Below are 23,886 nucleotides of genomic sequence, written 5' to 3'. Positions count from 1 at the left end.
TGGGAGGGGGGGAGTCCACGTATCGGGAATGAACGCGAGAAAAAGTAAGCAGAGATCTGCTCTCTAAACTGCTTTCCTGTGCTTTGGTACCACACGCCAGACCACCAGTAATTCGTGTTGCTTTTTTGGAACTGATGTCTGCCTTAGCGGTGCTTTGCAGACGATGTACAAGTGAGAGGGAAAAAAAACATCATAAAAGAAACAGGGTTTCACACAGACTCAGGATCGTAGTCAGTTCTGGGTGGCCACGACTGACATTTTTAGTATTATTTTTTATCAATTTAAAAAGTCAATTGTTTCCGTTTTAGTTCTGTACAGTTGCTGTTTATCATTCCTCGACATGTGTATGCCTGTTTTAGGTTTATGCCAAGCTTTCTGTAGGATATTATTTCTGAGTTCACTGTAATACAGGATGTCGGTTACAGTAGTAGTAAAAGTTTTGCACCAATGAGCCATTTTATTATTTCGCTCAAAAGTAAAAAAACGTTACCAATACGGGCAGTGGAATAATAAAGGAACAGACTCGTCGCTTGCACCTCTGCAAGGTTGCCCATGCATTTAAAGACAAATAAACAAGACCCCTGGGCTCTCCCACCCAGCCCCTGCCTCCCGTCCACCAGACTCCTCCTCTGCCCACCCCATCTCACTCTGTCCAGGCCCCCTCCATCCATCTCAGGCTCCCTCCCCCCACCTCTACAACAACCCCCCACCCACCTCACTCTCTTGGGTAACGTTTCCCCTGCCCCATATTGTTTCTCTTAGGAGCCCTCAAAGCTAGGCATGACCTCATTGCCGGGGCCTTTTCTGCCTCACGCAAAATGACATCACTTGACCAAACCGTCCCCTTCTGCCAGTTACCCTCCACTGTGCCCTCTGGCCACTTGGTCACGCAGGCAAAGATGTCTAGGTTTGCTTTAGGGTGCTCACGTAAGAGAGAGCCCAAGGTTTTCTTTAACTTTTTTCTTTATAAACCCATCTGTCTGCGTTTTTTTCACCCGTGCTAATGAACTGGCCGTTTGTGAAATGTTTTCGCGTGTGCTATGTGCTGCATAGCACAAACGAAAACGAGGGGGTTTAAACCATGATTATTACTTTCAATTTAAAATGGTTTCAGTTGTATGTATAAATGTGCATGCATAGGTGTAGGATGTGTATTTTTCTAAAGAAGCGTTCTTGTTTAATGTGCTCCTTGCATTATTTATTAAACATGGAGGAGAGCACGGAAAACAACAGTAATGTAGTCGTGAATATCATCTATAGTCTTTACATAGTTATACTGAGTAACAATTTTGTAAAAATAACAAGTTTAGCAAGAACTTATGCTCGAAACAAATATACGTGCATTCTGACGCCAGCCTTATGCCATTATGTTCATGTTTATTTTTAGACAAAGACATCTGTAGGGGTACTGCATAATTTATTCAATGAACCAGTATCCTGGATACTCTGGCGAGAGACCTCTTCCCAGTGAGTTTAAAAAATTACCACAGCCCTCTGAGGAATACTGAGGTTAAAAAGGTTGCATGTTGGTTTGCTGCAACCTTTGACCTTCAATGGCCACTGCCTAGAATGACAAAAAAGATTCTAGATTTGAAGCTTTCGTGACTGCAAGGATTCATACTCTTAGGTTTTTTCGGTAAAGTCACGTAGGTAAAATAAAATAAAAAATGTATAAAAGTAATAATAGAAATGAAATAAAATAATTATTTTAGTATTTTATTTTTATTATTTTATACAATAAAATATTCTTTTATTTTATTTCTATTACTTTTGTAAAAATTTTATTTTTACCTTCCGTGACTTTACCGAAAAAACCTAAGCGTATGACCAAAAAAAGGTTTTTGTGAATGTCTAATACATCACGCGTAACAATTAAATATTATATTTATATTACCTTTACATTTAAGTTGTAACTGGCAAGGTTGCCGCGATGCGTTTCAGGGTGATGCGTGTGCACTACTTTAGGAACGGCTCTGTAGTTTCGGCACAAGTGTGTGACGGGGTCATAAGCCAGAAGCTTCGAGGGTTCAAGTCCCATTGCAGACCAGGGGCAAAGAATAAACAATCATACGCACTGCCGGCGAGCGCGCTGCTGTGCAGCTGGCATTATAGACGAGGTGCAGTCGTCACTCACTGCGATAAACATTCCCGCAGGATTGGGGTGTGCACTTTATTTGGTCGGGTACAAATTGCTCCCCTTTGAAGATGCCGCCTTTATTACTTATATACATCTTATGGGAAGGCCAGCTTTTTTTTCAGAGCAACTTAGACGTATTAACTTCAAAATATACCAGACAGCCCTCGTACAATTCTGGCTTGTAGTCTTTGAAACCGCAGAGTCAACACAGCAACGTTGCCTGAAAGTTGGACCTAAAATAGCAGTTGTGTAATTAAGATGGGGAGTTCTAACTTTGGGCAACATTCCAACGAACAGAAAATAAACTGTTGACTGCCTGAATTGTGCTGTTGCCACAATTTATAGACATTTTGTAGCCAACGAAAGAGAATTAATATATTGAAAATGATTACTGGTTGTGGTATTGACAATATTTATTTTGTCTAAATTAAGTTCATACATTTCTATTTGCGCATAAGTCATGTATATACATATCTCCCTTATTTATACAAAGACCCCACTCATGATTAAGGTTTTTGGGTTAGATCGAGTAAGGATAAATGTGTCGTAACCCTCCACCAACTGACACAACCAATTAGTAAGGGATTTGTCACGTAATTACCAGCGAAACGTCCCACTCAAATTGTAAATGTTGTGGATTTACTCTCCAGCACACCGGTGGGCTGAACTAGTAACTATTTGGCGTTTTGTTTACGTGACAAATCCCTTACTAATTGGCTGTGTCGGGTGGTGGAGGGTTACGACACATTTATACTTACGCGATCTTACACAAAAACCTTTATTATGAATAATATTGGTCGCCTACGTGTTAAAAAGCCCCCACTCGTTTCCCCAACCAACACTGGTGAGGTATGATCAAACAATGACCTACACAGTGCAGGGAGGCTTTCATCCTGCAGTGGATTGATAAAGTGCCGCATGTTTTTATTATTCCAGCCAAATTGCATCGAGCCAAGTAGCTCAGCGGTAGAGCCAGCAGCTCACAATTGGACCAACCCCATGGTCGATAACATTAGTACCATTTTGTGGGGGAAGTCCTGAGCCAGTGATAGATTATCATCACTGGCTCAGGGTTCACAGCGGATGAGCTCTGCCTCAATGCTAATTTGAGCAAGAAATCAGTTTGACATAAAAACAAAAATCACGTAAAATTTTCAAACGGTTGGCTTTAAACTCTGTACGTTCATTTTGAATGTATCTGGTAGCCCACACGTCTTTTGGACGTTACCATCTGTCCCATCCCCCTTCCAGCCAGCCAGCGAGAATAAACTTTTTTTTCTAATAATAGTATGAAAGGCTGACAAAACTCTAATGCGGAATGCTTCCCTCTCTCTCATAAATACTCTTCTAAAAACATTGCTATTTATTGCTATAAGCGCATCAATTCCTCACGAGTGAATGTGGATTGTGCTTTACTAAGTGTGATGTATTTTTTTTTACAAAATACTTAACCGTGAACAAAGCCTTATGTTGACCAAGTATTTAATGTTGAAGACCCGTTTTGTGTCACATTACCGCAATTCACTTTAACAAATAGTTAATCTAAGAGTTGCATATGTTATACAAGCGGTATTAAATTACTTTTCAGATACTATTTTACCAATTTCAATGAAATGTAAATATATCTCTCTTTTTTTTTTAAACCAACAATGAAACAGCGTCATGGGTCGAAAGACATTGGGCAACGGAAATGTTTTAAACACCACTTCCCACAACCCTCCATCTGACTACACGCACATACCACTCTTCCCAATGAAACACTTGTCTGTTGTATTATTTTGAGACTGCACTGGCATCACGTATGGCCATGATACATAACAGAAAGTACAAGCGACACCAAGGCAGATATGCCAAATAAAAAGGTGATCGTTCATTTATTTATAGAAATTAGATTCGATGTGTGTACACTACACAGCAGCGTAGCCTATCAAATGAATTATCCAGACAAACATCATCAATCATTCAATCCAAAATGTATAACGCGCCATATTCATCCAAAAGCTGAGATGTTTTTGTATAATGGATAAGAAAAAGGTACGTAGGTAAAAATAAAAATAAATAATAATAAAAAACAAAGAATAATAATAGAAACAAAATAATTAATTAAATACAAATTTTTCCTTTTTTATAAAATTCTTATTTATATTAAATACAATAATTATTGTATTTTTATTATTATTTCGATTATTTGTATTATTTATTTTTACCTACGTGACTTTACCGAAAAAACCTAAGAGTATGAATCCTTGCAGTTACGAAAGCTTCAAATCTGTAAGAAAAAGGTAATCTGGGACTTTGCAGTGAGGACTGCCTTGACATGTGGCAATGAATCTTGAGAGTCTTGAAGATCAGAGGATGTCGACTGTACAGGTACATCCACACCATCAGCTACAGTGACAGAGAAGATTGTTTTTTAAATGCGTTCCCCTGACCAATCCTCGTGAATGGACGTTTTGTGAAACAACCCCATGACTGACACATCTGGCTCACATACTCTATTCCCTAACAGCTCTGGATCCAGCAGCCATGGCGTCGGCTGGGATGGTGGAAGAGGCAGAGTTGCTGGCAATCGCCAGGCATGAACAGAACACCTGCATTTGCTACGTGCAACACGTGGCTTTATTTTCACAGAAAATCTAACTTGAAATTGACTTCATCCACATAAACTCCAGAATGAAAAGGACATCTCTGATTTCAGAAAATGTAATGCTGTGATGGGAGTGATCAGAGGTTGGTGACTTCACCGTTGCCAAAGAGAAGACAAAGATATTTTAGGGGGAAAAAAAGTCACGTAATGGAAAAAAAGTATAGTTCATCAAGTGGGAGAATTTAGGCTGCAGGAACACATTAAATTAAATTTGAATACTGTGTAATTAATGGAATACAATTCATAATGGCATGTGCAGCAATTGTAAAGTTTAAAAAGAGCAAATGAATGTTTTTCACCTGAAACGAAAATATGAAGAGAGATATTTAAAATGATGAAAATGGGAAGCAAAATCTAGAACACGAATTATATAAAACCGTGAAGAAAATAAGAACAACCATCAGAGGACATAACATAGAAGTGACTGAAGATGTCATAAATAAGAGCATAAAAGCAGCAGAAAGAGGAAAATGTATTTTTAAATCAAAATTAGTAGTACTTAAAGAGCGATATGAAACCGTAACACGTGACAGAGAAACAATCATGCGACTAGAGAATTAATAAAAACCTCGAAGACGAATCTCTGGAACAAAAGTATAGGGAGCCCTTTCCAACCACGAATTCACCAACCGCGAGTTTTGAGTATACGCGGATTTAGGGGCCGTCCATAAATGACGTCACGCGATTTTGGAGGATTTTTGACCCCCCCCCCTCGTCACACGGCGTCACAAAAATTCAGACCCCCCCTCAAATATGACGTCACAAAGCTCTGCCCCCCCAAAAAAATAAAACATGCTTCAAATCGCTTTAAACTATTGTCATTGTAGTGCGTATTTATTGTGGCGCTGCACTCTGATGTTGTAGGAGAAAACATTCATTAAAAAGTCTATTTAATTAAGTAGAACGTGTTGTCTATATGTATTTAAAGTTGCGCATTTTGATGTGACGTCACATTTCTCAACCCCCCCCCCCCGTCACACATCGTCACAAATATCTGACCCCCCTCCTAGGTGCGTGACGTCATTTATGGGCGTCCCCTTACCTCTGTGTACATCTTTTCCAACCGCAAGCATCTCGGTTTGAGCGATTCGCGAGTCCCGGCCGAGTCGCGAAATCAAAATGGCCGCTCCAGCGTGGCATCCGCCACGAGTTAACCCGCAGACTCCCGCGAGACGCGGGGAGGCACCACTGGGTCTATATTCTTAGGTTTTTTCGGTAAAGTCACGTAGGTAAAAAAGAATTAAATTAAATTAATAAAAGTAAAATAAAAAATAAAATAAAAATCCCGACGTTTCGGAGGCAACACAAGTAAAATTTGTATTTTATTTTTTATTAATTTAAATTTTTACCTACGTGACTTTACCGAAAAAACCTAAGAATATGAATCCTTGCAGTCACGAAAGCTTCAAATCTAGAACCTCTGGTTCTGTTCCACGTTGCTACCTCCGCCCTATAGCCGATAAGCCTGCTAAAGCCTCAAGCCACTTTCGGATATGGACCCAGACGACCCCAAAGAGTGTGGAGATGGAGGAGGAAGAGGGTCCAGAGGACACCTCTTCCAGAGGGCTCCTCTTCCCAATAACAATCCACCTCCCTACCTATTTAATGTACTGTACTTTTCGATTTAAAGCTTTCGTGACTGCAGGGATTCATCTGCTTGGTTCTTCTTCTTGGTTCTTTCTTTCCGACAGACCTGTTCTTCACCTGAGGACGGCTGCTTGCGTTGTGGCCGAAACGTCGTGAGAATTATTCTACGTGACTTTACCGAAAGAACCAAGAAGATGTACTGTACTTGTTTAATTAAACATGTCTTAAATGTCACTGAAATTATCTTTATGTATTGTGCTGCTTATTATTGGCTAAGTTTATTGAATGTACAAAAAAATATGTACATGGGATTTCATAGGTTCACTTTTGACCTCGGTGTCCACCGAAACCCTATTTTCCTCACTCCTCCTAACCCAACCTGCGAGATTTTCAGGGACCTAACCCTCATGGTTGGCAAGGGATTACCGTATTTCGTAACCGAAAAAGACAAAATTATATCTCAGATGAGCATCAGTGATGTTCTCGACATTGCAATTGAAAAGGTAAACATTGTCCATATGGATTGCATGTAGAAATCATACAGAAGTAGGTCCAGGTGCTGACACCAAAATTAGTAATTGCATTTTTGTGTAAAAAGAATAATAATTGTGGAATGATTTGCCAATCGGTTATTCAAAATGTATATGCCTACAAGCTATGTAAGCAAGATGGACTGAGAAAATATTTTGTCACATACAAGCAACCAGATTATATAAATATATTACCGCCAACTCTCACGATTCATGCTTTTGTATTTATTATGAAAAGGAATTTTTTTGCAGTGTAAATTGATGCTTTCATGCAAGCTGCCATATAAATTAGAGATGAGCATGGAATTCCAATAAAACAATTTCACTTGGATATTGGGACATTGAATACCCACTTGTATTTTCATTTCATCTGAACCATTTTTTTCCCTTTGCGTTTATTTATAAAGCTGCTACATTGCGGTTACAAAAAGATAACACCAAAAATGCAAATCACACAAGGAGTCAGACAAGGAGATCTGCTTTCGCCGAGGTTATTCACGACAACATTATAACATTATTAAGAGAAATGGACATGGTTATAAATATAAGTAGGATGAGTCGTGTCAAATGTTTGAGAATCGTTTTAATAGCCAATTAAATACATTTTCAGTGAAAGATTGAAGAACGTCGTGCAGAAAACCGCAAGTTGGACTCAAGATGACCTCGGTCAAGCCCAGTAATGAATAAGTTGTGCAAAAAAAAAGATTAATTGTTGGTAGATTAACATGGCTCATTACCACTGCAGAATATGTATACGGAGGGTAATTATTGAAGGTGGATAAGGATCAAACTAAATTCAATGAAGATGTGATCGACAGCATAAAGGAGTATTTTTGGATAGCTAAACTTGATCATGAAAAGTGGCATACCTGACGAAGTGTTTTCAATAAACACACTGCCAATTATACCATATGGTCAAGACAGTTGGTCACTGGCAATAAAAATAGAACAAAAGTTGGAAAACACATTCCTGCGGAGGGAGCTGGTAGGAACGTTGGGTTGCTCGGTCAATGGCCAGGGTCAACGGCGGCGTGGTGTATTCCGCAAATATGCCCGACTGTGAGGGCGGGCACAAGCCGGCGTGAGTAGGTTAAACGTTGAGTTTTATAAGGGCACCACGGGGTGACCAGCCCCTCCCCACCCAGCCCCACCCCTCCCATCCCCCACCCAGCCCCACCCTCCCCACCCAGCCCCTCCTCACCCAGCCCCTCCCCACCCTCCCCACCCAGCCCCTCCCCACCCTCCCCACCCTCACCTCACCACCCAGCCCCTCCCTGTACGACGGACGGACGGACACAATAATCCCCTGTGGGCTGGTGTAACCAGGAGGTTCCTACCAGTAAAAAAACGTGTTGATGCTTGTCGAGATGCATGCACACACACTTTGAGAAAGAGGATTGTATCAGGGAAACAAAAACTAAATCAGCAAAATCATATCGACCATTCCGGTAAGTCAACGGCCTTGGGCAGGACACGGGGCGTGAAGAGATGGTGATGGATATGAATAGTGACAGAATGGCAGGCAAATGAGAAAATGTACTTGAGAGGGATTGGCCACTGTGGAGATGGAATGATGAGATCAGTTCGTGCAAAGGAATGGAATACATAGATGTAGCATCGCCTGACTCTAAGGGATGGCAACGGCGTGGGCGGGGATTAATCCAGCAGTTAGTTGAACATAACCAATGATGCAAGATTGTGGTACAGCATTGTTTGGAAAATTTTTTACAGGATATATTGCGTCTCATTGTATTTCTTTTCCTTGTAAAGATAGAACAATAATGAATAAACCAAGACTATATCAGACTCACGCAGAACCCCGAGTGTGGCAAGTGCATTTCAGAATTGACAAATTTAAATAGTGTGGCTAATATAAAATGCAGCATGTATTTGATAATATAAATAAGTACGATTTTTTACTTTGTTTTCAAATTACTATCATTTCAATAGAACCATCATCGTGTCTCTGCACAATATCGTCATGACAGTGATATTCTGATATAATGCAAGACGCATCAAAACCTCACACAGTCAAAGCTTATTAAACATCAAAGCATGTACATGTTTATTTTCCTACAGAAGGTTCAAAGGCGTCTGAATTAAAACATTTAGCTATTTTGCACGAACAGTGCTTCACATTTTCTTCATTATTTGAAGAGCACTGGTTACTAAACACTACAAATCAAAATGCTGAGCACTTCTGAAGCACGTAGGAATTGAAATTGATGAATTTGATCAAAAGCATCCTTAATTACGTTCAACTTCAAAGGAATTAATAAGAATAGCAATTGTAATAAAGCAAACAATTACCGACCTACTTGTATTTAATATACTATTGTTCTGACTCAGACCTAAAACATGAGAGTATTATTTAAAAGACAATTGCTATTAATCTGAAGGTTGTTAAATGATATACAGGATTTGAATTGACTAAATTAAGTCATTCCTTTTGGCCAGAACTGCTCATCTTATAGATCAGTATGTACTAACAACCGTACATCACAAAACAGATGAATAATCGATTTATACATGGGCTTTGACGACCAATATTATGATTACATTTATTTTTGGTTCGATCACCATAGAGGTATAATGCCACATGTTAAGAACCCAGATTCAAGAGGCGCTTTCACGCGAGAGCTGAGCGTTTGTTAACACCTGGCGATGCAGGTTGTAATCTCCAGTGACATGTCACGCAACATTGTCAACATTTTGCTTTTCAACATTCTGGCTTTGCTGATGAACCACATCAATTGGCACATTTGCCCGCGTGACAACTTGATTTGATTGGCTCTCTCAGGTGGGTGAGGGTTATAGTTTAAAACCATTGACATAACGACACAATCTAACCCAAACAACCTAATTATGAATCATGTGACTAATAGATGCATGCTGAACTTATTTCGCACCGTACAAAGCCACACGTGCTAATCGGAGATGCGGGGAAAGGACAACAAACTAAATGCAAAAAGCACTCATCTCAGGCATTTTACTACATTACTACATTCAAGAGTGTCATAGCTAATCGGAGCCGTGGTACAAGTGGCTTGTGTCTTGCGCTCTGAATCTGGCGACCCGAGTTTGATTTTCGGCCACCGTGGCTGGCACCAGTTGCGAATAATATCTGAAAGTCTCCAACTTTTGGGCCTCTCCCTCTTCCTCAACAACCCACACCAGCCAGCGTTGTGAAGTATGGCCAAACAATCCCCACGGCCTACAAGGCAGGGTGAGGCCTTCATCATCGAGCAATGGATTGACACTGACACAGGGCAGTAAACATAAGGCGATTACATATCCTGTCAATATTTTGTCATCACATTTCCATCTAAATTTGCATTGTCATGATTATCACGGTATCAGCAACACGAGTGATGGCTTGATAGCCAAGGCAAAGAATGAAAAAAGGATGACAAAGGATAAAATAGGGAATGAAATATGTCACATACAGGAAATCGTGGAATTGTAGCTGCTCAAAAAAGCGAAAACGTCTCTTATACAGCAGTTGAATGAGAATAATTCACCGTGGCGAAGATGTGATTGTCTTTCCCTTGATTCGTTTCCATACTCGAAAGGCAATAAACTGTAAGTATAACCCTGCGGTACCTGCTGATAACAAATGACAGCGCATTGCGGTGACGTGATTGAGTTAAGAGAACAACAAAGCAGAAGCAAACTAACTAATGCGAGTAAACATGCCACACAATTGCAGGGTTTAACTTAATCAATGTCGACTGAAAAGGGCCATCCAGATTTTGCCAAAGTGCTCACAGTGGCAGATGAGTCCAGTATGAACGCGGGGTTATTTTGTTGTTAACGTAGTTCAGCTGAAATCTATCAGCCCAATCCATGGTAGGGTACTCTAAAAAATCCAGGCCAGCTCATTTTGCTTCTTATCATTGGCTTTGCGCTGAAACCCGAATCAAATATTCCGGTAAATGGCTGGTAATGTATTTAAACAACACTTACTGGCTGTATGAACACATTAGAGATACTGTCTATCTACACCAATGGGTCGGGCATTCACCACTGTGGACTGACTGACGTCCACATCTCTAGAAACGCAATTGACAGCATGTGCCTTAAAATGCTATTTGTGTAATTACGCCAATAAAATGGACACTAAAAAGCTGAGTTTTTTACATCATGCTGGACTGTTAATATACACCCAGTGTATTACTCATGTAATGTGCAATTGTATTGAGGAACTGTAGGTTGTTTTGGTGTGGTCTGGGACTGTTCTTGCTGTTGTTTTTCTGCCTTGCCCATGCTTGGAAATTGGTGTACTTATGCAATTTGAACTTATATACTTGATCTATTCTACGTATTTCCTTCTTGTGATTTGCTTACCTTTCCATTCCTGTACACTGCCATCGTTTGTTTTGTATTGTTTTGTTGTAACTTTTAATCAGATTTCTCAGTACAGTGATCCATTGCAAATGTTTTGAGTTAATAAAATGCTGTTGATGATGGCATCTCTAGTAGCCAGATGATAATCAGAACGGGAATCGCCACAAGCTAAGCCTGTTAACGTGTTCTTAGTTTTTTTCGGTAAAGTCACGTAGGTAAAAAAAAACATTAAAAAGTAAAATAAAATAAAAAATAAAAAAAATTAAAAATCATGACGTTTCGGAGGCAACACAAGCTTCCGTCTTCAGGTGGTACCGTCACAGCCACGACAGCTGTATCAAGTAAATGAGAGATTGCAGTAGCTACTACCTGTTTACGTGTGTTGCATTAGCCCTAATAACACGGTGTTCTGCTTACAGCGCTCTTTGCAACTGTGAGCACCCGGCTCATCATCTAACAAGCTGAACTGAAAATAGAACTACCCTCGATTTAAAGCTTTCGTGACTGCAGGGATTCATCTTCTTGGTTCTTTCGGTAAAGTCACGTAGAAGGGAAGTAATAAAATAATAAAAATGAAACATAATAAAATAATTCTCACGACGTTTCGGCCACAACGCAAGCAGCCGTCCTCAGGTGAAGAATGAAACACCACCAAGCTTGGAGCGTATATTTTTCATATATATAAGAATTTGCATTTCCATAAATATGCTAAATTCCTCTTGATATGCAAATTATTTTGTCAAGGCGCTCTTCTTCCCCCCTCCAACCCAGCTATATTCTTTGGGTCTTTCGGTAGAGAATACGCAGTTGCACTGTGTGTGTGTGCAATATGAATTACATACACGTGTTTATTTTATTTTCATCTAAATGTTTAGGGGGGGTTTTTTGCCACCAAAAGCTGACCGTTCGCATATTCAACTCTACGCCACTGCACGGATAGCTACAACTTCGGGGGTCAACACTCCGCACTGTTTATCAAACTAACCACTGCCACTCGCCACAACTATGCAAGAGTGATAATAGGTTTTCCTCTTTTTTCTGGCAACAAAACAGGTGTTAAGATGTTAAAACACCAAACTGAAACCTTTTACACGGAATTCTGACCGCAAGTATTGTGGTTAATGCAGACATGATTCCTTGTAAAACGGTATCAGTTTAGTGTTTTAACATCTTAGCACCTGTTTTGTTGCCAGAAAAAAGGGGAAAACCCTATTATCACATGTTGGTACTGGCAAAGGAGTTCCCATGATGTAGGCAGGAGTGTTTATTATTTTAACGTTCCAGTATCGCTGGGGGAGGCGGACCGGTGTCATCTCGCCTGTCCGGTCCGTTGTATCAGCCGGCGTGGGTGGGGATTGAATGTGAGGATAGGTCAGAGTGACCAGCGGCTGTGGCTGGGATCACCGATATCACCGTTGGTATCCGTAAAGAAAGCATGCCCCACATTTCCGTTCCCAGGAACGAGAATACCTCTCACGTGTCCCTCCCATTTTTAGTGTCACACATCGCACCAAACAACGTTCGCTTCTCATGAAAGACGTTGGCTTGCCTCTGCACGGGTTCCAGAAGAGACTTGTGTTAGCCTGGTGTGTGTGTGTGCGTGTGTTTTTATTTTTTTACTTTGGGAAGGAAACGATGAGTACAAACAAGCATTTAACACCCCCAATTAATGGGAAACATTTAAATTTCAAATGTTTACGTAAAGAAAAGCAAGAACAGTTGGAAGAAGAAAAAACATACTGTACTGTGTATATGATACTGCTGCTAATCGAGTAAGATTAGTAACAGGTTAGTTGAGGCATCATCGTGACAGGAAAGAACTGCAGACAATTTGCATTGGGAAATACGGCCCTCTGTTGATACGTAAATGAACTGCAGAACATTGACAACAAAACGAATGCGGAGGACACGCAACAGGAATTCTGATTAGCTGTGCTATTAAGTGAAACGCAGACCTTTGCTGGCGTGGGGTTATGTCACAGCGTTGAGGGTAAGCAACCCGCCTCCTATTGTGTTGCAAATCTACGACCGTTTGTTTCTTTCATAGCAGAAATCAGCCAGCATACTATCCACCTTCACTGAGTGATCGAACTCTGGATGCCACAAATCCAAGGCTGAATTTCAGCCAGAGCTGCCCAGAGCAGAGTTCCGGAGAATATTTCTGCTGCACCCAGTAGCTTTGGCTACTCATCAATACATGCCACCTCCTGGTCTACCAGCGTCCGGTGAGAAAATAATCCCTGGATACAACATCTGCCGAGGACGGCTGAACTGTAGGCGCTGCCATCTGACCTCAACGGCTCGCACGCTTCCATTAGGGGGCTGGCGCCCATAGGAAAAGCGGTTCGGTTGAAGTTCCACTGCACTTCAAAACCGTTGCGTGTCACGTGGGGCTGTGGAGCAACTGCCCAGCCTGAACACCCTAAACAAACATGCTCATTAATTACGTCACCTCACTTGAATTATTTGTGTTAGATATTTTACATCTGTTTATCCAGGATAGCCTCACAGAGTGTCGATTCTTTTTTTCAGGAGGGTCCTGCTAAGTTTTTGCGAGTAAGGGCAACAATCGCTATGCGTTTCCCCAATCAAGTGATTCGCGTATATTTTTTCCTCTCTCCAAATTTAGACCACGACATGGCCTACACAGGTCACTCTCTTTTTTTTGTTAAGCGTTTTTTTTTTTATTCCACTGTGAAGCAGGCAACATGTGCAGTATCTTCTTGGTTCTTTCGGTAACGTCACGTAGAAGGGAAATAATAAAATAATAAAAATAAAACATAATAAAATACAATTCTCACGACGTTTCGGCCACAACGCAAGCAGCCATCCTCAGGTGAAGAACAGGTCTGTCGGAAAGATAGCGTCTGAATTTATTATGTTTTATTGTTATCATTTTATTATTTCCCTTCTATGTGACTTTACCGAAAGAACCAAGAAGATGAATCCCTGCAGTCACGAAAGCTTTAAATCGAAACATGTGCAGTATATTTATGGTTAATTCGTCCACAGTATTAACCAGGGTGGCCGCCGGGCTTGAACCGCGAACTTCTTACAACAAACGACAAGCGCGCTACCACTGGGCCGTGCCACCGCCCCAGTGCCATGACCACTGTATTATGAAAGGCATATCACATACCAGATTGTCGATTTACATTGCAAGCTGCAAGTAAACAAAGTGAGCCATCCAATACTAGACATTACAGAAGTGCTTAGCAACCAGATAATACTAGTTAATGGTACTGTCATTGAGTGGCATCGTGGAGCACTAAAAACATCGATCGAGACTATGTGTAATTGGCATCTTCTTCTTCTTACTTCCATTGTGTGTTATGACATACGACACATGCTTGATTATTGGCACTGCAGAAAACCAATACAACAGGGGGGTCCTGCTGAGATTGTATTGTTGGGGGGGGGGGAGTTTTCATCAATACCAGTTGCCGAAAAATGTAAAGTGTATCTGTAATATGGCGTTAAACATCCAGCTGGGAAAGAAACAGGACCCTGCGGGGTGGGCTGGTAGGAACGAATAACCAAAGAATATAAACATAATGTATTATTACACTTGTTAAGCCAGGAAAGCCCCACTGAGTCAAAAGGTTTTTGTAGGGTTCTGCCAAGTGTTTGCAGTAGGGGGCGATGTTGATACACGGACGGACGGACGGACGATATAATCTATTGGTGGTCTGGTCCACTTCGTTCCTACCAGTAAAAAGGTCACAATTGAAAATCCTGAACACAATGTACCCTTTGAGACATGGCACAGAAAGTCCCCTTTCCAAAACATCTTCACAATGTTACCATTACCTGAACATCAACAGTGATGTGACCAACCAGTCATTTCCTGATATCACCGCATTTTGCCACTCAAAAGCATTGCCTGGGGGAAAACACCTTTGGAAAAGGGCAAAATTATTTATCCAAACCCATTTTTATTTTCGACCAATCTTGCGTTCAGCTTAAAACCAAAATATAAGAATGAGATACGCTATGTTTACCACATCTCCCCACATTGAGATGGTCCCATCTGTTCATATTATATAAAAGAGAGAAATTAACGTCTCTACTCTTGCACTGCCATTTTCAACGAGCACTTTCATCTTATTTTGAAATACACTTTTTTTTTATTTTATTTGCACTGATGTTGCCAGGGTGCAAACAAAAGAGCCCGAATCATGCTCTCTCGAACAAGATACGTTGCTGATGCCAGCTCCCGGTCCTTGACACAGCACGAGTATGTGATTAGTCCTTGAATGTAACTATTGCCTCAACCCCAGTCTCCGTCTAAGCCAAACAAATATGTACAATTTTAGACGTTTTAGCTGCACAGTATGCAAACGGTATAGGGCGGCTCATTGAGCAAAACATCGAAACTGCGTTAACGCTCATAGTACGGTTCCTGCAGATCCTAAGGGCATGGTATAGGGCATCCAAAATCCCCAATGAAATAGATCCGTCTTGATCGCGATATCCAAGTCATCGCCTCTTAACATCGTTGGAACCAGGATTTCAGCCACAGCGATGGTCAGAATACTGTACTGACGTCACAAACTCAGGGTGCACACCGAGCCCCCTGCATTACTTCCTCACTCCCACTGCTGTCAGAGGAGTCCTCGCTGCAGGGAGCTCTTAAAAGCCTCTCTCGCACTGGCGTATGAGAGGAAGACTTCAACTACAAATGTACAACATTTTTGCGAGAGAAGCTGATGCGTAGTTGACTGTGCACAACTGACTCTCGAAACCCCTATCGTTTTCATCAATTTCTTTAAATGCACAAATAAGCTATTAAATACATGAAAAGTGTCTCATCGTCTTCTTGATTCTTTCGGTAAAGTCACGTAGAAGGGAAATAATAAAATAATAAAAATACAATTATTCTCACGACTTTTTCGGCCACAACGCAAGCAGCCGTCCTCTTCACCTGAGGACGGCTGCTTGCGTTGTGGCCGAAAAGTCGTGAGAATTATTTAATTTTTATTATTTTATTATTTCCCTTCTACGTGACTTTACCGAAAGAACCAAGAAGATGAATCCCTGCAGTAACGAAAGCTTTAAATCGAAATTTAGCGTCTCATCGCTTTATCTAATCACTCTATCTGTCATTACTTTAGCTCATCGTTGTGTCTCATCACCTTCTCTCTCTATATCTGTCTGCGGTCCTGTCGAGTCCAGATGCAATTCACGGATAGCCAAGATCACGGATAGCAAGTTCGTGAATTGCGAGAGAATACGGAATACGTTTTGTGTTGCCTGGGTGCACTCAGCTCTAAAATCAAGAAGTGGAGGTTTGATGCGGAGTAGCTATTGCTTCACTTGTCGTCCTGCCTGCTGGCGAGTTAGTGATGCTTCTTGGTTCTTTCGGTAAAGTCACGTAGAAGGGAAATAATACAATAATAAAAATAAAACATAATAAAAGAATGCTCACATTATTTTATTATTTTATTAATGCTCACATTATTTTATTAATAAAAATAAAACATCACAAAATAATTCTCACATTATTTTATTATGTTTTATTTTTATGATTTTATTACTTCCCTTCTACGTGACTTTACCGAAAGAACCAAGAAGATGAATGCCTGCAGTCACGAAAGCTTTAAATCGAGAGTTAGTGATGCTTTGAAAAGCTTGCTGATGCGCAGGCCTGAGATATCAACCTTGCAACAATGACATGTGAAACAGATTCCTCTCTTCGGTCCGCAACAAAGGCTCTGTAAATGATGTGTTTGCAATTTAACACGTGGCAGGCTTTCGCGACCAATATTATTCATAATATAGGTTTCTGGGTCAGATTGCGTTATTTATATATGTGTCGTAACCCTCCACCACCCGACACGGCCAAACAGTAAAAAATGCGTCACGTTTTTCAAAGGACAAAATAATTAAGTTATTTAGCCCACCGGTGTGTTGAAAAGAGAATCAACAGCATTTTAAAATTTGAGTACGACGTTTCGCTGGTAATTACAAGCAGCTTCATTCAATTGAATAACAATTGAATACCAATTGAATGATTACCAATCTATGTAATTACACTACCCTCCCCCTCTTTGCCTCGAATCACTGCACCAGATTGAATTAAATGATGACGTCACCCTGCTGCTGCTCTATTTAAGACCGGGAGCAACAGGAGAGCTTCACCATTCTTGCCCGATGAAGCTGATTTTAATTATCAGCGAAACGTCGTACTCAAATTTGTAAATGCTGTTGATTTCTCTTCAACACACCGGTGGGCTAAAGAAGTGAATTCTTTTGTCATTTGAAAAACGTGACACATGTTTTACTGTTTGGCCGTGTCGGGTGGTGGAGGGTTACGACACATTTATAAATAACGCGATCTGACCCAAAAACCTATATTATGGATGTGCTTGCAATACTGAAATTGCAATGCGCAAGACATTGGCAATTGTCAAACAGAAGCCCATGTTTACGAAACGAAATGGTTTCATGTATGTACAATGCAATACAATGTCAAGTTATGCAGCCTCTACATGCAACCAGATCCCAAGACACTGGACAGAATTAGTGGCCTTATTTACCTGAGCACAGCTCTTCTACTCGTACCTTAGTAGTGTATATCTAAATTCCTTTCTGTCCATCTTTGAAAGCGAAAGCGTTTTCATCGGACGTAATATTGCTTGAATCGCATTTCACATATTTTATTAAATAATGTATAAATCGCTGCACTACATGACACTTTGACTCATTTACGAGACACCAGACCGGGTCAGTCGGCAACCAAAATAACAAGAAGATCCATTTCTTTTATTTTTCGAATTCGGTAAAAACTAAAAAAAAATCGATGTTTCAACGATGCCACAAAGCAGTCCCTTTAAGCGCCGCACGCCACTCCAGGGCCGCGATGTTTGCCAACCCCCGCGCCAGGCGTAGGAGGATGCTTGCTCGTGGTGTAGCTACTAACGGCACTGGACTTGCAATCCAGCGGCAGTCGAAAACAATGGGCACGTTTCCTCAACTCCCTCACATTTTGTCCACCCGGCGGTCTAAATTGGACAACGCAGCAGTTCGTCGATGGGCACGGTCGTGTGTGGCGAGGTAAAGTGGTGTGGGTCTTCCCACCACCGACGTGATGTCTGGCCGGCGTAGAAGCGTAGCCCAAGCGCGTTCTAGAAGGGGCCCTCGAGAGCTCCCTCTAGTGGAGACTTTTCCACCAGCAGAGGCGTGGATAGGTAATTGCAGGGCTGCACCTTAACCCTTTGCCTTACAAACAGTACCTGGTTTCCTGATTTTATAAACATGCGTGGTTTTTGGAATTTGATCACGAGGATGCTTTGGTGATTGTTGTAAAATACATTAAATAATAACAAGGTATAGTTTTACAGTGTTTTATTTCCTTTGGCAGTTATTACAGTAGCATCGATGACACCTCAATATACAAAATAAATCAGCTTGTTAATTGAGTTTATTCCAAAGTCCAGGTATGGTTTTATATTATAGGCTTTTATATTTTTGTGACCTGTTTAAGGATGATTAATAGGTGATATGGTTTTTATTAAAATACAACTTCCACTCCTTCTACATAGGCCCCTACGGCAAAAGCTGCAAATATATTTTATCTATGAATTTCACATTTATTAGAAAAAAATCACGCCTTGTCAATCCACTGCTGGATGAAGGCTTTCCTGTTCCTATGCCACGCTTTGTTCATGAGGAAAAGCAAAGAGGGAACAGCCACCCATTTGGCGTCATCTTGTCGAACACCATATGAGACTAGACTCTAAGAAAAGCTGTCTCTAGTGTGGACCAATCAGTTTCAAGGACAATGCATAAATTATCAGAGTATTGTTTTTTGTTTGCATTTGACTGCAAGTATTGTGGTTAATGTTAACATGATTCCTTGCAAAAGGTGTCAGTTTTCTTGCCAGAAAAAAGGGGGAAAACCCTATTCGTATATTTTGGTACTGGCAACGGAGGCCTCATGATGTAGAAGCCGCCCACTTGCTTGTGACATGCCACAGCTGTTGGATGGTCCTCCACTCAAGAACATTTATTTGGCCCGCCATTCCATGCCGGCCAGACATCTTGGAAGAGGTGGGAGCCCCCCACGCTTTACCCCACCACATCGACGAACAGTGGTGGTGAACACATTTATACTGCTGGGTGGGACAGAGGTGGGGGAGGCGGTTGATTTATGAAGCTTTCCCATTGCTTCGACTGACACGCCGAGATATAAACCCAAACCGGTGGCTTCAGGCTTGCCAGCGTGCCCGTCCTGACAAGGCGACAGCTCCCCCACCACCCCCCCCCCCCCATTTTTTTTATTTCTTTCTATTTCTATATTTGGAGAATTAAACGAGTGAGAGATATTTTGCAAGAGCCAAGGTTTTATGGTGGGATTTTAAGCCAGCACACTCGTTTTGGCAGCTGTGCTTATTGAAGATCAGCAAGGGATCTGTAATGTCCACAACGTAGGAAGGAGCTGAAGCTCTTGAGCGGATAGATTCTGCAAGTCCATTTCATGGAACATTACAGCCAGCACTCTGCAGCAGAGTTTCACATGTTGTGGTTTCTTTAGCAAAGCATGTTGTTGGCCTGCTTGATGTTGGAGCTGTTTAGAGCGTGCACCCAAAGGTCTCTGTGTTGAAGCTGTGTTCGATTGCTCTGTTTTCATTTCGTCTGTAGAGAGCATCTGGATCCATTATGCTGCAGAGATATTGAGACAAAACCTTCAGAGTGATAGGAACAATCCGTTTTATGAGAAGAGCACACACTGAGGCCAACAGGGAAAAATGCTAATTCCTCAAAACGAATGTTTGTGTTTAATAAACAAAGACAGCTTACAAACATTGATGCCACAACATATCGTATCTGATTAAGTATTATTTCATTATATGTAATTCCATAGTGTTAAGCTGAGATATTTAGCAGCCTTCATAAATATACTGCATTTGAAATGCACTGCCCTGTTGTTATTTCTCCACGCTAGCAGCATTTACAATCACGCATACACAGTTAAATTGGTGCTGCCGTACACTTTTTAAATTAGGAAAATTCAAATGTTTACTCACTAAAAAACACCACAATATCTTTGTGAGGGAGATTAAAGGGAGCACAACGATTGCCGTTGAAAGGATATTTTAGCAGCACATAGATTGTTTTTTTTTCCCCTCACTGAGCGTTTGAGTCCGTAGCATATCATAAGGCATGCTCAGCACACCAATTTCTGTTTCAAATATGACAGGAAAATCATAGCTGACACATGACTTGAATACATTGCTGTTTTTCAGAATGTGTGCGCAATGTGGAATCCAAAAGTGAAGTAATGAACTTTTGATATAATCTTGTCAATTACTGCTTCCACCTTTTGTTTAATCTGCTTTGACCTGATCGCCTTTCTTTGCATTTCACTTTGATTAAGTCGTAAAAAGCATAACACTTAACAACTGCCATTCACTTTAATCGGAAGATTACGGAGTAGAAATCCTGGTCGAGGGTTAGTTCAACTCATCATCTCTCAAAGGTTGGTTGTCCTGTGGATCAACTCGACTCTGTCAAAGCAACGTGGAATTTTCCCCCACTGGCTCAGCGTTGTAAACGGCAAGTTGAGCGCTGCCTCCAATGCTCAGTGCTCATTTGAGCTGGAAATCACTTTGCCTTTTGATGTTTTAGGTACCCGCTTTTACGTGCAGACGCTCCCAATTATACAACAAAGAACTATTTTGATTCAGTTTTTTTTTTTCAAAATAAAAAATATATAAATCTACAGACATATTGGTAAATAATATTACACATCACAAAGTGGCCGATGTAACACGATGTTGCTTTTGGAAATAAAACACACGGTGACGTTGCAGAGCGGTATCTCGTTAGCCGCTTGTTGTCGAAGATGTTTGTGGCTCTAACAACCCGCCCACCCTGGTTAATACTGCGGGTATTTTAACCAAAAATAATATTACACATCACAAAGTGGCCGATGTAACACGATGTTGCTTTTGGAAATAAAACACACGGTGACGTTGCTGAGCGGTCTCCCGTTAGCCGCTTGTTGTCGAAGATATTTGCGGTTCTAACCCCGCGGCCACCCTGGTTAATGCTGCGAGTGTGTTCACCACAAATGCACGCTGTCTGCTTCACAGTGGACACTGAAGATCCCGTGACGATATTTGACAATGCGTGCATGCATCACAGTCCGGATTGGGCACGTTTTAAAATATACCCGCAAGTTACTTAATTGAGTGAAGCCATACAATTGAGTGCAACAACGCCCCGTACTCACAGACTATGCCTGTCTGTGAAACACAGCACCTTCGTTATAGATGTGAGCTGTATTAATTGTGCAAATACAAAATGTACTAAAATAGTATTCTACAACTCTGATAGTCTATTTAAGCATAATGCTGTGGAACTTCCAAAAAACAATTAGTAATCCCAACATGAAATAAGTGTGACATGGGACAATGTAGTATGATAACACTTTGTTTAGAAGTATTTTTTTCTGGACTCTGGTGCTTAGATTCACAATGAATCATTGCCTCCTGCAAAACTAATGTCCACTTTCAGGTCGGTGCTGAGTCATCTCGTGCCACACAGGGACAGCTGCCATTGGGGTGTCCCTTCGATGGTTGAGATGAGATGTGATATGAGGCACTTTGAGTTGCGGAATTAGTATTAGTATTATTACTGTGTGTATCAGATCGAACTCTCTGTAACATCACAGGAATAGTCAGAAAACTGTTAAGGGCAAAGACAACTTTTTGGCTGAGTAAGCTGTAGGGCCACAACGGAGGATTACTTGAAAAGATTGGAACTGCAGCTGGAATACATTGGCTGATGATCTCAAAGGTAGTTTCCTCATTGTCAAGATCAGCCCATGGCCACCACAACAATTCTCGATGATGACATTTTTTTTGAGGCACAAAAACGGCCGATGGTTCCAAGTTATTTGGAGATTTAATTTGCGCGGTCCTCTGTGCGGTTTGAAATGTCTGAATTGGCCTTTCGGCCGAAGGAAATTGTTGTGGTTAGATGAAACCCAGGGTGATATTGGCTCAGTGCGATGGAAAGAGAAGCCACAATGTGCATGACGCCGGGAAAGGATTATGACTTCCACTGTACGTGGAAAACTGTACAGAGCAACATAGGGCTTGTGACAGTTTAGGGAGTCCATGGTGATAAGAACCTCATTATAGTTTGATTTAAAGCTTTCGTGACTGCAGGGATTCATATTCTTGGTTTTTTCGGTAAAGTCATGTAGAAGCGAAATAATAAAATAATAAAAATGTAAAACAAAAAAATTCTCACGACGTTTCGACTGCAACACAAGCAATCATCTTCAGGTGTGAAATCGACAGCAATAAAAAAAAATGTTGCTGTGGATTTCAGACCTGATGACGATTGCTTGTGTTGCAGTCGAAACGTCGTGATAATTTTATTGTTTTATATATTTTTTATTTCATTTCCCTTCTACGTGCCTTAACCTAATTTAAAAATTTCGTTCCTATCGACGGGCCTATTATAGAATTGTTGATAATTGTACTTCTTACTTGGTTTATTTTTTTTTTGGCTGAAAATCATGGGAGCTAGCAAAGTGATACATATCAAAAATAATCTCACACATTGATCTCTTTAAAGATAGAATTTTAAAGCTCGAAAGTAACATTCATACAACCTGCAAGATGCGCCTCACAGAATTCAATTCGATTGTGAAATTTAAACTGAAATGTGCACAATCACTCCGTGCACGAGGAGTGTGGAGATGTAATAAAAGATGTTCTGTGTTCATATTTTGTTTGTTGCGGTTGCTCCCGACTTAAGAGCCGCAAGGCTCACAGGGCTATACCTAATAAATTAACTTGAAATGAACTTGAACTAATATCTTGCACTTCTCTCAGCCTCCTCGTTTCCATTGCATACTTTACAAAAAAAGTTATCTTCACTGTCCACGGGCATAATCTTTGCAACCATCGAATGTCACTTTCTTATACAATGAGCGAGTGATGTGCAGATTTTTGTTTAATATATTTAAATAAATATTCTTGGTTCTTTCGGTAAAGTCACGTAGAAGGGAATTTTTTTTTATATTTATGTTATTTTATTATTTACCGAAAGAACCAAGAATATAAATCCCTACAGTCACGAAAGCTTTACATCATATATAAATAAAGTCATGGATATGTCTAAAACCAAGGAAAGGGTTCGTTCCCAAACAAAACAAATTTCATTATTGCAATAAGCAAACAGGACACCACAGAAAAACATATAAGGAACAGGAAAAACAATGTTTTCAAGCTGTTGGCACAATCTGCCATTTAGAGTTCCATTTATAGAATATTGTCGTTGAGTTGTGTTGTCGTCAAAGTTAGCCAAACTGCTGTTGTCACCAAGTTTGAACAAACAGCATTGTCCTGATTTAATAATGAGATGCGTCTTGGCCATGAATCATATAGTATGACAAGACGAAATAATGGACAGCGTTAATCTACAGTTTCATTTTCTGTCATGTGTCATGGCTCAATCATTCTCCCGAGGAGAGGACATTTGTGAAGAGCAAATGATCAACCTCCTTTTTTCCGCCTTCGTGCTTCCATTGCTTGCGATCACGTCTTGAATCTTGAATCGTGTTTGTCATTAGTGACCTCTGATTTATATTCTCCTTCTACGGAGATTCATTTCTATAC

At 40.7% G+C, this 23,886-nt stretch overlaps 1 protein-coding gene across 1 annotated transcript in view; it reads left to right on the top strand.

Moving 5' to 3' along the window:
* The window catches only part of LOC144717979 (neurotensin receptor type 1-like), a 52,928-nt gene that overhangs the window by 498 nt on the left and 28,544 nt on the right, over positions 1-23,886 (top strand).

This window comes from Lampetra planeri, chromosome 4, assembly GCF_965212315.1.
Source record: "Lampetra planeri chromosome 4, kcLamPlan1.2.h2, whole genome shotgun sequence".
Lineage (NCBI taxonomy): Eukaryota > Metazoa > Chordata > Hyperoartia > Petromyzontiformes > Petromyzontidae > Lampetra > Lampetra planeri.
This window is presented reverse-complemented; position numbering and strand designations above follow the sequence as displayed.